Source organism: Panulirus ornatus, chromosome 9, assembly GCF_036320965.1.
Source record: "Panulirus ornatus isolate Po-2019 chromosome 9, ASM3632096v1, whole genome shotgun sequence".
Taxonomy (NCBI): domain Eukaryota; kingdom Metazoa; phylum Arthropoda; class Malacostraca; order Decapoda; family Palinuridae; genus Panulirus; species Panulirus ornatus.
This window is the reverse complement of record NC_092232.1, coordinates 41,943,195-41,956,858: the sequence shown is the minus strand read 5'-3', so window position 1 is coordinate 41,956,858 and position 13,664 is coordinate 41,943,195. Positions and strand designations below refer to the sequence as shown.

At 42.0% G+C, this 13,664-nt stretch overlaps 1 protein-coding gene across 3 annotated transcripts in view; it reads right to left on the bottom strand.

The window, feature by feature from the left end:
* Positions 1-13,351, bottom strand: part of Sce (E3 ubiquitin-protein ligase Sce) — an 85,923-nt gene extending 72,572 nt beyond the window's left edge. The window contains exons 1-2 of one of the 3 annotated variants that reach the window (XM_071665073.1): positions 13,224-13,348; positions 12,942-13,046 (exon numbers count right to left, since the gene is read on the bottom strand). The gene's annotated coding sequence lies outside the window, so the exon portion shown is untranslated. Of the gene's footprint in view, positions 1-12,941; positions 13,047-13,223 lie in introns of all 3 variants that reach the window. The other 2 variants (XM_071665075.1, XM_071665074.1) reach the window with 2 other exon arrangements.
* Positions 13,352-13,664: the final 313 nt, after the last annotated feature.

Sequence of the window (13,664 nt, the reverse complement as noted above, 5' to 3'; positions counted from 1 at the left end):
CTCCCAAGACATTCCCAAACCACTCTTCCCCTTTACCCTTGAGCTTCATTCCACTCAGAGCCAAAACATCCAGGTTCCTTTCCTCAAACATAGTACCTATCTCTCCTTTTTTCTCATCTTGGTTACATCAACACGCATTTAGACACCCCAATCTGAGCCTTCAAGGAGGATGAGCACTCCCTGCATCACTCCTTCTTCTGTTTCCCCTTTAGAAAGCTATAATACAAGAAGGGGTGGGTTTTTCTGCCCCCCACTCCCGTCCCCTTTAGTCACCTTCTACAACACAAGAGGAATGCATGGGAAGTATTCTTTATCCTCTATCCCCAAGGATAATATATATTATATTTATCATCTATTTTGCTTTGTCACTGTCTCCCGCGTTAGCGAAGTAGCGCAAGGAAACAGACAAAAGAATGGCTCAACCCACCCACATACACATATATATACACACACGTCCACACACGCAAATATACATACCTATACATCTCAACGTAAACATATATATATATACACACACAGACATATACATATATACACATGCACATAATCCATACTGTCTGCCATTATTCATTCCCATCGACACCTCGCCACACATGAAATAACAACCCCCTCCCCCCTCATGTGTGTGAGGTAGCGCTAGAAAAAGACAACAAAGGACCCATTTGTTCACATTCAGTCTCTAGCTGTCATGTAATAATGCACCAAAACAACAGCTCCCTTTCCACATCCAGGCCCCAGAGAATTTTCCATGGTTTACCCCAGACGCATCACATGCCCTGGTTCAATACATTGACAACACGTCGACCCCGGTATACTACATCATTCCAATTCACTCTATTCCTTGCATCCTTTCACCCTCCTGCATGTTCAGGCCCCGATAACTCAAAATCTTTTTCACTCCATCTTTCCACCTCCAACTTGGTCTCCCACTTCTCCTCGTTCCCTCCACCTCTGACACATATATCCTCTTGGTCAATCTTTCCTCACTCATTCTCTCCATGTGACCACACCATTTCAAAACACCCTCTTCTGCTCTCTCAACCACACTCTTTTTATTACCACACATCTCTCTTACCCTATTATTATTTAATCAATCAAACCACCTCACACCACATATTGTCCTAAAACATCTCATTTCCAGCACATCCACCCTCCTCCGCACAACTCTATCCACAGCCCACGCCTTGCAACCATACAACATTGTTGGAACCACTATTCCTTTAAACATACCCATTTTTGCTTTCTGAGATAATGTACTCGACTTCCACACGTTCTTCAAGGCTCCCAGAATTTTTACCCCCTTCCCCACCCTATGATTCACTTCCGCTTCCATGGTTCCATCCGCTGCCAAATCCACTCCCAGATATCTAAAACACTTCACTTCCTCCAGTTTTTCTCCATTCAAACTTACCTCCCAATTGACCTGACCCTCAACCCTACTGTACCTAATAACCTTGCTCTTATTCACATTTACTCTCAACTTTCTTCTTTCATACACTTTACCAAACTCAGTCACCAGCTTCTGCAGTTTCTTACATGAATTAGCCACCAGCACTGTATCATCAGACAACAACTGACTCACTTTCCAAGCTCTATCATCCACAACAGACTGCATACTTGCCCCTCTTTCAAAACTCTTCCATTCACCTCCCTAACAACACCATCCATAAACAAATTAAACAACCATGGAGACATCACACACCCCTACCTCAAACCCACGTTCACTGAGAACCAATCACTTTCCTCTCTTCCTACACATACACATGCATCACATCCTCGATAAAAACTTTTCACTGCTTCTAACACCTTGCCTCCCACACCATATATTCTTACCTTCCACGGAGCATCTCTATCAACTCTATCATATGCCTTCTCCAGATCCATAAATGCTACATACAAATCCATTTGCTTTTCTAAGTATTTCTCACATACATTCTTCAAAGCAAACACCTGATCCACACATCCTCTGCCACTTCTGAAACCACACAGCTCTTCACCAATCTGATGCTCTGTACATGCCTTCACCCTCTCAATCAATATCCTCCCATATAATTTCCCAGGAATACTCAACAAACTTATACCTCTGCAGTTTGAGCACTCGCTCTTATTCCCTTTGCCTTGTACAATGGTACTATGCAAGCATTCTGCAAATCCTCAGGCACCTCAAAATGAGTCATACATGCATTAGATAACCTTACCAACCAGTCAACAATACAGTCACCCCCTTTTTTAATAAATTCCACTGCAATACCATCCAAACCCCTTGCCTTGCCGGCTTTCATCTTCTGCAAAGCTTTTACCACCTCTTCTCTGTTTACCAAATCATATATATATATATATATATATATATATATATATATATATATATATATATATATATATATATATATATATATATATATATATATATTTTTTTTTTTTTACTTTGTCGCTGTCTCCCGCGTTTGCGAGGTAGCGCAAGGAAACAGACGAAAGAAATGGCCCAACCCCCCCCCATACACATGTATATACATACGTCCACACACGCAAATATACATACCTACACAGCTTTCCATGGTTTACCCCAGACGCTCACATGCCCTGATTCAATCCACTGACAGCACGTCAACCCCAGTATACCACATCGCTCCAATTCACTCTATTCCTTGCCCTCCTTTCACCCTCCTGCATGTTCAGGCCACGATCGCACAAAATCTTTTTCACTCCATCTTTCCATCTCCAATTTGGTCTCCCTCTTCTCCTCGTTCCCTCCACCTCCGACACATACATCCTCTTGGTCAATCTTTCCTCACTCATCCTCTCCATGTGACCAAACCATTTCAAAACACCCTCTTCTGCTCTCTCAACCACGCTCTTTTTATTTCCACACATCTCTCTTACCCTTACGTTACTTACTCGATCAAACCACCTCACACCACACATTGTCCTCAAACATCTCATTTCCAGCACATCCATCCTCCTGCGCACAACTCTATCCATAGTCCACGCCACGCAACCATACAACATTGTTGAAACCACTATTCCTTCAAACATACCCATTTTTCTTTCCGAGATAATATTCTCGACTTCCACACATTCTTCAGGGCTCCCAGAATTTTCGCCCCCTCCCCCACCCTATGATCCACTTCCACTTCCATGTTTCCATCCGCTGCCAGATCCATTCCCAGATATCTAAAACACTTCACTTCCTCCAGTTTTTCTCCATTCAAACTCACCTCCCAATTGACTTGACCCTCAACCCTACTGTACCTAATAACCTTGCTCTTATTCACATTTACTCTTAACTTTCTTATTTCATACACTTTACCAAACTCAGTCACCAGCTTCTGCATTTTCTCACATGAATCAGCCACCAGCGCTGTATCATCAGCGAACAACAACTGACTCACTTCCCAAGCTCTCTCATCCACAACAGACTTCATACTTGCCTCTCTTTCCAAAACTCTTGCATTCACCTCCCTAACAACCCCATCCATAAACAAATTAAACAACCATGGAGACATCACACACCCCTCCCGCAAACCTACATTCACTGAGAACCAATCACTTTCCTCTCTTCCTACACGTACACATGCCTTACATCCTCGATAAAAACTTTTCACTGCTTCTAACAACTTGCCTCCCACACCATATATTCTTAATACCTTCCACAGAGCATCTCTATCAACTCTATCATATGCCTTCTCCAGATCCATAAATGCTACATACAAATCCATTTGCTTTTCTAAGTATTTCTCACATACATTCTTCAAAGCAAACACCTGATCCACACATCCACTACCACTTCTGAAACCACACTGCTCTTCCCCAATCTGATGCTCTGTACATGCCTTCACCCTCTCAATCAATACCCTCCCATATAATTTGCCAGGAATACTCAACAAACTTATACCTCTGTAATTTGAGCACTCACTCTTATCCCCTTTGCCTTTGTACAATGGCACTATACACGCATTCCGCCAATCCTCAGGCACCTCACCATGAGTCATTTTTTTTTTTTTTTTTTTTTTTCAAACTATTCGCCATTTCCCGCGTTAGCGAGGTAGCGTTAAGAACAGAGAACTGGGCCACTGAGGGAATATCCTCACCTGGCCCCCTTCTCTGTTCCTTCTTTTGGAAAATTAAAAAAAATTGAGAGGGGAGGATTTCCAGCCCCCCGCTCCTACATACATTAAATAACCTTACCAACCAGTCAACAATACAGTCACCCCCTTTTTTAATAAATTCCACTGCAATACCATCCAAACCTGCTGCCTTGCCGGCTTTCATCTTCCGCAAAGCTTTTACTACCTCTTCTCTGTTTACCAAATCATTTTCCCCAACCCTCGCACTTTGCACACCACCTCGACCAAAACACCCTATATTTGCCACTCTATCATCAAACACATTCAACAAACCTTCAAAATACTCACTCCATCTCCTTCTCACATCACCACTACTTGTTATCACCTCCCCATTTGCACCCTTCACTGAAGTTCCCATTTGCTCCCTTGTCTTACTCACTTTATTTACCTCCTTCCAGAACATCTTTTTATTCTCCCTAAAATTTAATGATACTCTCTCACCCCAACTCTCATTTGCCCTTTTTTTCACCTCTTGCACCTTTCTCTTGACCTCCTGTCTCTTTCTTTTATACGTCTCCCACTCAATTTCATTTTTTCCCTGCAAAAATCGTCCAAATGCCTCTCTCTTCTCTTTAACTAATACTCTTACTTCTTCATCCCACCACTCACTACCCTTTCTAATCAACCCACCTCCCACTCTTCTCATGCCACAAGCATCTTTTGTGCAATCCATCACTGATTCCCTAAATACATCCCATTCCTCCCCCACTCCCATATATATATATATATATATATACATATATAATCATTTATTTATTTATTTTGCTTTCTCGCTGTCTCCCGCATCCATGAGGTAGCGCAAGAAAACAGACAAAAGAAATGGCCCAACCCACCCCCATACACATGTATATACATACACGTCCACACACGCAAATATACATACCTATACATCTCAATGTACACATATATATACACACATAGACATATATATATATACACATGTACATAATTCATACTGTCTGCCTTTATTTATTCCCATCGCCACCTCGCCACACATGGAATAAAATCCCCCTCCCCCCTCATGTGTGTGAGGTAGCGCTAGGAAAATACAACAAAGGCCCCATTCGTTCACACTCAGTCTCTAGCTGTCATGTAATAATGCCCGAAACCACAGCTCCCTTTCCACATCCAGGCCCCACACAACTTTCCATGGTTTACCCCAGACGCTTCACATGCCCTGATTCAATCCACTGACAGCACGTCAACCCCGGTATACCACATCGATCCAATTCACTCTATTCATTGCCCGCCTTTCAACCTCGTGCATATTCAGGCACCGATCAATCAAGATCTTTTTCACTCTATCTTTCCACCTCCAATTTGGTCTCCCACTTCTCCTCGTTCTCTCCACCTCCGACACATATATCCTCTTGGTCAATCTTTCCTCACTCATTCTCTCCATGTGCCCAAACCATTTCAAAACACCCTCTTCTGCTCTCTCAACAACGCTCTTTTTATTTCCACACATCTCTTACCCTTACGTTACTTACTCGATCAAACCACCTCACACCACATATTGTCCTCAAACATCTCATTTCCAGCACATCCAACCTCCTCTGCACGTCTCGCAACCATACAACATTGTTGGAACCACTATTCCTTCAAACATACCCATTTCTGCTTTCCGAGATAATGTTCTCGACTTCTAAACATTCTTCAAGGCTCCCAGGGTTTTTGCCCCCTCCCCCACCCTATGATTCACTTCCGCTTCCATGGTTCCATCCACTGCCAGATCCACTCTCAGACATCTAAAACACTTTACTTCCTCCAGTTTTTCTCCATTCAAACTTACCTCCCAATTGACTTGACCCTCAACCCTACTGTACCTAATAACCCTGCTCTTATGCAAATTATTCTTAACTTTCTTCTTTCACACACTTTACCAAACTCAGTCACCAGCTTCTGCAGTTTCTCACATGAATCAGCCACCAGCGCTGTTTCATCAGCGAACAACAACTGACTCACTTCCCAAACTCTCTCATCCACAACAGACTGCATACTTGCCCCTCTTTCCAAAACTCTTGCATTCACCTCCCTAACAACCCCATCCATAAACAAATCAAACAACCATGGAGACATCACACACCCCTGCTGCAAACCTACATTCACTGAGAACCAATCACTTTCCTCTCTTCCTACACGTACACATGCCTTACATCCTCGATAAAAACTTTTCACTGCTTCTAACAACTTGCCTCCCACACCATATATTCTTAATACCTTCCACAGAGCATCTCTATCAACTCTATCATATGCCTTCTCCAGATCCATAAATGCTACATACAAATCCATTTGCTTTTGTAAATATTTCTCACATATATTCTTCAAAGCAAACACCTGATCCACACATCCTCTTGTGCTACCTCGCAAACGTAGGAGACAGCGACAAAAAAAAAAAAAAAAAATATATATATATATATATATATATATATATATATATATATATATATATATATATATATATCCCTGGGGATAGGGGAGAAAGAATACTTCCCACGTATTCCCTGCGTGTCGTAGAAGGCGACTAAAAGGGGAGGGAGCGGGGGGCTGGAAATCCTCCCCCTCTCGTTTTTTTTTTAGTTTTCCAAAAGAAGGAACAGAGAATTGGGCCAGGTGAGGGTATTCCCTCAAGGCCCAGTCCTCTGTTCTTAACGCTACCTCGCTAATGCGGGAAATGGCGAATAGTTTGAAAGAAAGAAAGAAAGATATATATATATATCATCCCTGGGGATAGTGGAGAAAGAATACTTCCCACGTATTCCCTGCGTGTCGTAGAAGGCGACTAAAAGGGGAGGGAGCGGGTGGCTGGAAATCCTCCCCTCTCGTTTTTTTCAATTTTCCAAAAGAAGGAACTGAGAAGGGGGCCAGGTGAGGATGTTCCCTCAAAGGCCCATTCCTCTGTTCTTAACGCTACCTCGCTGACGTGGGAAATGGCGAATAGTACGAAAGAATATATATATATATATATATATATATATATATATATATGTTTATGGATGAGGTTGTTAGGGAGGTGAATGCAAGAGTTTTGGAAAGAGGGGCAAGGATGAAGTCTGTTGGGGATGAGAGAGCTTGGGAAGTGAGTCAGTTGTTGTTCGCTGATGATACAGCGCTGGTGGCTGATTCATGTGAGAAACTGCAGAACCTGGTGACTGAGTTTGGTAAAGTGTGTGAAAGAAGAAAGTTAAGAGTAAATGTGAATAAGAGCAAGGTTATTAGGTACAGTAGGGTTGAGGGTCAAGTCAATTGGGAGGTGAGTTTGAATGGAGAAAAACTGGAGGAAGTGAAGTGTTTTAGATATCTGGGAGTGGATCTGGCAGCGGATGGAAACATGGAAGTGGAAGTGGATCATAGGGTGGGGGAGGGGGCGAAAATTCTGAGAGCCTTGAAGAATGTGTGGAAGTCGAGAACATTATCTCGGAAAGCAAAAATGGGTATGTTTGAAGGAATAGTGGTTCCAACAATGTTGTATGGTTGCGAGGCGTGGACTATGGATAGAGTTGTAGGCAGGAGGATGGATGTGCTGGAAATGAGATGTTTGAGGACAATGTGTGGTGTGAGGTGGTTTGATCGAGTAAGTAACGTAAGGGTAAGAGAGATGTGTGGAAATAAAAAGAGCGTGGTTGAGAGAGTAGAAGAGGGTGTTTTGAAATGGTTTGGTCACATGGAGAGAATGAGTGAGGAAAGATTGACCAAGAGGATATATGTGTCGGAGGTGGAAGGAACAAGGAGAAGAGGGAGACCAAATTGGAGGTGGAAAGATGGAGTGAAAAAGATTTTGTGTGATCGGGGCCTGAACATGCAGGAGGGTGAAAGGAGGGCAAGGAATAGAGTGAATTGGATCGATGTGGTATACTGGGGTTGACGTGCTGTCAGTGGATTGAATCAGGGCATGTGAAGCGTCTGGGGTAAACCATGGAAAGCTGTGTAGGTATGTATATTTGCGTGTGTGGACGTATGTATATACATGTGTATGGGGGGGGTTGGGCCATTTCTTTCGTCTGTTTCCTTGCGCTACCTCGCAAACGCGGGAGACAGCGACAAAGTATAAAAAAAAAAAAAATATATATATATATATCATCCCTGGGGTTAGGGGAGAAAGAATACTTCCCACGTATTCCCTGCGTGTCGTAGAAGGCGACTAAAAGGGGAGGGAGCGGGTGGCTGGAAATCCTCCCCTCTCGTTTTTTTCAATTTTCAAAAAGGAGGAACTGAGAATGGGGCCAGGTGAGGATGTTCCCTCAAAGGCCCATTCCTCTGTTCTTAACGCTACCTCGCTGACGTGGGAAATGGCGAATAGTACGAAAGAATATATATATATATATATATATATATATATATATATATATATATATATATATATATTTTCTTTTCTTTCGTACTATATATATATATATATATATATATATATATATATATATATATATATATATATATATATATATATACATATTTTTTTTTGCCGCTGTATCCCGCGTTTGCAAGGTAGTGCAAGGAAACAGACGAAAGAAATGGCCCAACGCACCCCCATACACATGTATATACATACATCCACACACGCAAATATACATACCTACACAGCTTTCCATGGTTTACCCCAGACGCTTCACATGCCCTGATTCAATCCACTGACAGCACGTCAACCCCAGTATACCACATCGATCCAATTCACTCTATTCCTTGCCCTCCTTTCACCCTCCTGCATGTTCAGGCCCCGATCACACAAAATCTTTTTCACTCCATCTTTCCACCTCCAATTTGGTCTCCCACTTCTCCTCATTCCCTCCACCTCCGACACATATATCCTCTTGGTCAATCTTTCCACACTCATTCTCTCCATGTGCCCAAACCATTTCAAAACACCCTCTTCTGCTCTATCAACCACGCTCTTTTTATTTCCACACATCTCTCTTACCCTTACATTACTTACTCGATCAAACCACCTCACACCGCACATTGTCCTCAAACATCTCATTTCCAGCACATCCATCCTCCTGCGCACAACTCTATCCATAGCCCACGCCTCGCAACCATACAACATTGTTGGAACCACTATTCCTTCAAACATACCCATTTTTGCTTTCCGAGATAATGTTCTCGACTTCCACACATTCTTCAAGGCTCCCAGGATTTTCGCCCCCTTCCCCACCCTATGATCCACTTCCACTTCCATGGTTCCATCCACTGCCAGATCCACTCCCAGATATCTAAAACACTTTACTTCCTCCAGTTTTTCTCCATTCAAACTTACCTCCCAATTGACTTGACCCTCAACCCTACTGTACCTAATTACCTTGCTCTTATTCACATTTACTCTTAACTTTCTTCTTTCACACACTTCACCAAACTCAGTCACCAGCTTCTTCAGTTTCTCCCATGAATCAGCCACCAGCGCTGTATCATCAGCGAACAACAACTGACTCACTTCCCAAGCTCTCTCATCCACAACAGACTTCATACTTGCCCCTCTTTCCAAAACTCTTGCATTCACCTCCCAACAACCCCATCCATAAACAAATTAAACAACCATGGAGACATCACACACCCCTGCCGCAAACCTACATTCACTGAGAACCAATCCCTTTCCTCTCTTCCTACACGTACACATGCCTTACATCCTTGATAAAAACTTTTCACTGCTTCTCACAACTTGCCTCCCACACCATATATTCTTAATACCTTCCACAGAGCATCTCTATCAACTCTATCATATGCCTTCTCCAGATCCATAAATGCTACATACAAATCCATTTGCTTTTCTAAGTATTTCTCACATACATTCTTCAAAGTAAACACCTGATCCACACATCCTCTACCACTTCTGAAACCACACTGCTCTTCCCCAATCTGATGCTCTGTACATGCCTTCACCCTCTCAATCAATACCCTCCCATATAATTTGCCAGGAATACTCAACAAACTTATACCTCTGTAATTTGAGCACTCACTCACTCACAATTTGAGCACTCACTTTGGTAAAGTGTGTGAAAGAAGAAAGTTAAGAGTAAATGTGAATAAGAGCAAGGTTATTAGGTACAGTAGGGTTGAGGGTCAAGTCAATTGGGAGGTGAGTTTGAATGGAGAAAAACTGGAGGAAGTGAAGTGTTTTAGATATCTGGGAGTGGATCTGGCAGCGGATGGAACCATGGAAGCGGAAGTGGATCATAGGGTGGGGGAGGGGGCGAAAATTCTGGGAGCCTTGAAGAATGTGTGGAAGTCGAGAACATTATCTCGGAAAGCAAAAATGGGTATGTTTGAAGGAATAGTGGTTCCAACAATGTTGTATGGTTGCGAGGCGTGGGCTATGGATAGAGTTGTGCGCAGGAGGATGGATGTGCTGGAAATGAGATGTTTGAGGACAATGTGTGGTGTGAGGTGGTTTGATCGAGTAAGTAACGTAAGGGTAAGAGAGATGTGTGGAAATAAAAAGAGCATGGTTGAGAGAGCAGAAGAGGGTGTTTTGAAATGGTTCAGGCACATGGAGAGAATGAGTGAGGAAAGATTGACCAAGAGAATATATGTGTCGGAGGTGGAGGGAATGAGGAGAAGAGGGAGACCAAATTGGAGGTGGAAAGATGGAGTGAAAAAGATTTTGTGTGATCGGGGCCTGAACATGCAGGAGGGTGAAAAGAGGGCAAGGAATAGAGTGAATTGGAGCGATGTGGTATACCGGAGTTGACGTGCTGTCAGTGGAGTGAATCAAGGCATGTGAAGCGACTGGGGTAAACCATGGAAAGCTGTGTAGGTAGTGTAGGTATGTATATTTGCGTGTGTGGACGTATGTATATACATGTGTATAGGGGTGGGTTGGGCCATTTCTTTCGTCTGTTTCCTTGCGCTACCTCGCAAACGCGGGAGACAGCGGAAAAAAAAAAAAAAAAAAAAAGTTTGAATGGAGAAAAACTGGAGGAAGTAAAGTGTTTTAGATATCTGGGAGTGGATCTGGCAGCGGATGGAAACATGGAAGCGGAAGTGAATCATAGGGTGGGGGAAGGGGGCGAAAATCCTGGGAGCCTTGAAGAATGTGTGGAAGCCGAGAACATTATCTCAGAAAGCAAAAATGGGTATGTTTGAAGGAATAGTGGTTCCAACAATGTTGTATGGTTGCGAGGCGTGGGCTATGGATAGAGTTGTGTGCAGGAGGGTGGATGTACTGGAAATGAGATGTTTGAGGACAATGTGTGGTGTGAGGTGGTTTGATCGAGTAAGTAATGTAAGGGTAAGAGAGATGTGTGGAAATAAAAAGAGCGTCGTTGATAAAGCAGAAGAGGGTGTTTTGAAATCGTTTGGGCACATGGAGAGAATGAGTGAGGAAAATTGACCAAGAGGATATATGTGTCGGAGGTGGAGGGAACGAGGAGAAGTGGGAGACCAAATTGGAGGTGGAAAGATGGAGTCAAATCATTTTGTGTGATCGGGGCCTGAACATGCAGGAGGGTGAAAGGAGGGCAAGGAATAGAGTGAATTGGATCGATGTGGTATACCGGGGTTGATGTACTGTCAGTGGATTGAATCAGGGCAGGTGAAGCGTCTGGGGTAAACCATGGAAAGTTGTGTGGGGCCTGGATGTGGAAAGGGAGCTGTGGTTTCTGGCATTATTGCATGACAGCTAGAGACTGAGTGTGAACGAATGGGGCCTTTGTTGTCTTTTCCTAGTGCTACCTCGCGCACATGAGGGGGGGGGATGGTATTCCATGTGTGGCGAGGTTGCGATGGGAGTGAATAAAGGCAGACAGTGTGAATTGTGTGCATGGGTATATATGTATGTGTCTGTGTGTGTATATATATGTGTAAATTGAGATGTATAGGTATGTATATTTGTGTGTGTGGACGTGTATGTATATACATTGTGTATGGAGGTCGGTTGGGCCATTTCTTTCGTCTGTTTCCTTGCGCTACCTCGCAAACGCAGGAGATAGCGACAAAGCAAAATAATAATAATAATAAATATATATATATATATATATATATATATATATATATATAGCATTAATACGATGGCCTTAATTAAGGCTTCAATTACCTGTGTTATCTCAGATGAAAAAAAAAGCCTCAGTAATCTTACAGCATATGTAATACTTTGAATGTGGCATCACGTATAAAACAATAATGAGACAAAATATAAAAATTTGGAAAGGTAACTTACAAAGTATGTGCCAAAAAGCATCTGTTAATGCTAATATGAACTTGAATATCATATCTACATATGAAATAGAATTATTTGATATATGCATAAGCACTGCATACCCTCACAACACTCACATGTTGTGTATGTAAAGAAAAGGGCACCAAAATATTTCAGAAAAGTGTTAATCATTTGATGATAACGAAAACATGTATTGTGGCAAGTCACATGACAATAAAACATTTTACACACTAGTCTGTATCTGGTTGACTAAATGCCCCACTTCTATTTATCCTACATTTTCTGTCCCCTTCATAAACCTCACCACTATTGGCTAAAATTGTTAGAGTGACCAGCTGGCTCTCAGCAGGTAATAACAACATTTTGAAAGTAAAACGAGAAATCAATTCCCAAAACTATTTCTAGCGCAGTGGTAGTTATTTTTACCGTTACTTCATCGAACTTTTCCTTTATCACCAGATAACTTATGTATACTTCACAGGATGGAAGAAAACGATCCATATAAGCTTAGGTACAAATATAACTACCACTACTACTACTACTAAATGAGTCCACTGAAGTGCATTCCCTTGAAGTCCACAAATCATTTCTGTTAACACATCAACTATAACTAAATCTACAGGTTAATATTCTACCAGTTAAAGTGTTACATTCAATAGACATGTACAAACCATCACTAGCAGCAAGATCCGTCCTCCTCGATGCAGCACCAGGTGTCTACTGTCATCATACTCAAATCACACTTATCGAGGTGAAACTCTCGGTGTTACTCCAAACTGGGGTCAAATACAGAGCAACATCAATAAACACATTTCCTCAGTTAGTTATGAAGTTTTGACTGAGGGTAAAAATAAGTGTTCTCAGTTTCACCCACCAGCTTGCCCTGATCGGCAACGTTTACTTCCTCTACCATATACAAACAGAACAATGCAGCGTCATAGGACTTGACTTACTTGGTCTTAGTTCTCTCTGGCTTCTAGTTAATTTAAGAAAATAAGACCTCCACTGGCCAACGATAAAACTTTGTTTACTATGGGCAGGCAGTGCTGTATAAACTCCGAGTATCACTAACAATTATTAAATACTTTATTTTCTCTCATTTTATAAGTTTTGATCCATTATATAGACCGTGTTGATGCTCTTCTGTTTTCAACTGCACATTAATACCTTGATTTTCTTCGTGTATATATTGCATTTTTCCAAGTTACTCATATCATGGAATACACCAACACATAAATTAGAATCATTGAAGAGAATGGACTGTGAATCAATATTGTTATAGTTATCTCCATACTGATGCCTCTTACCAATGCCAGTGCTGAGGGAAACTACCTTTCTAAATTCTTGAAAATTTATTCAATACATTTCCAAACATATTAAAGCATCCAAGGTTT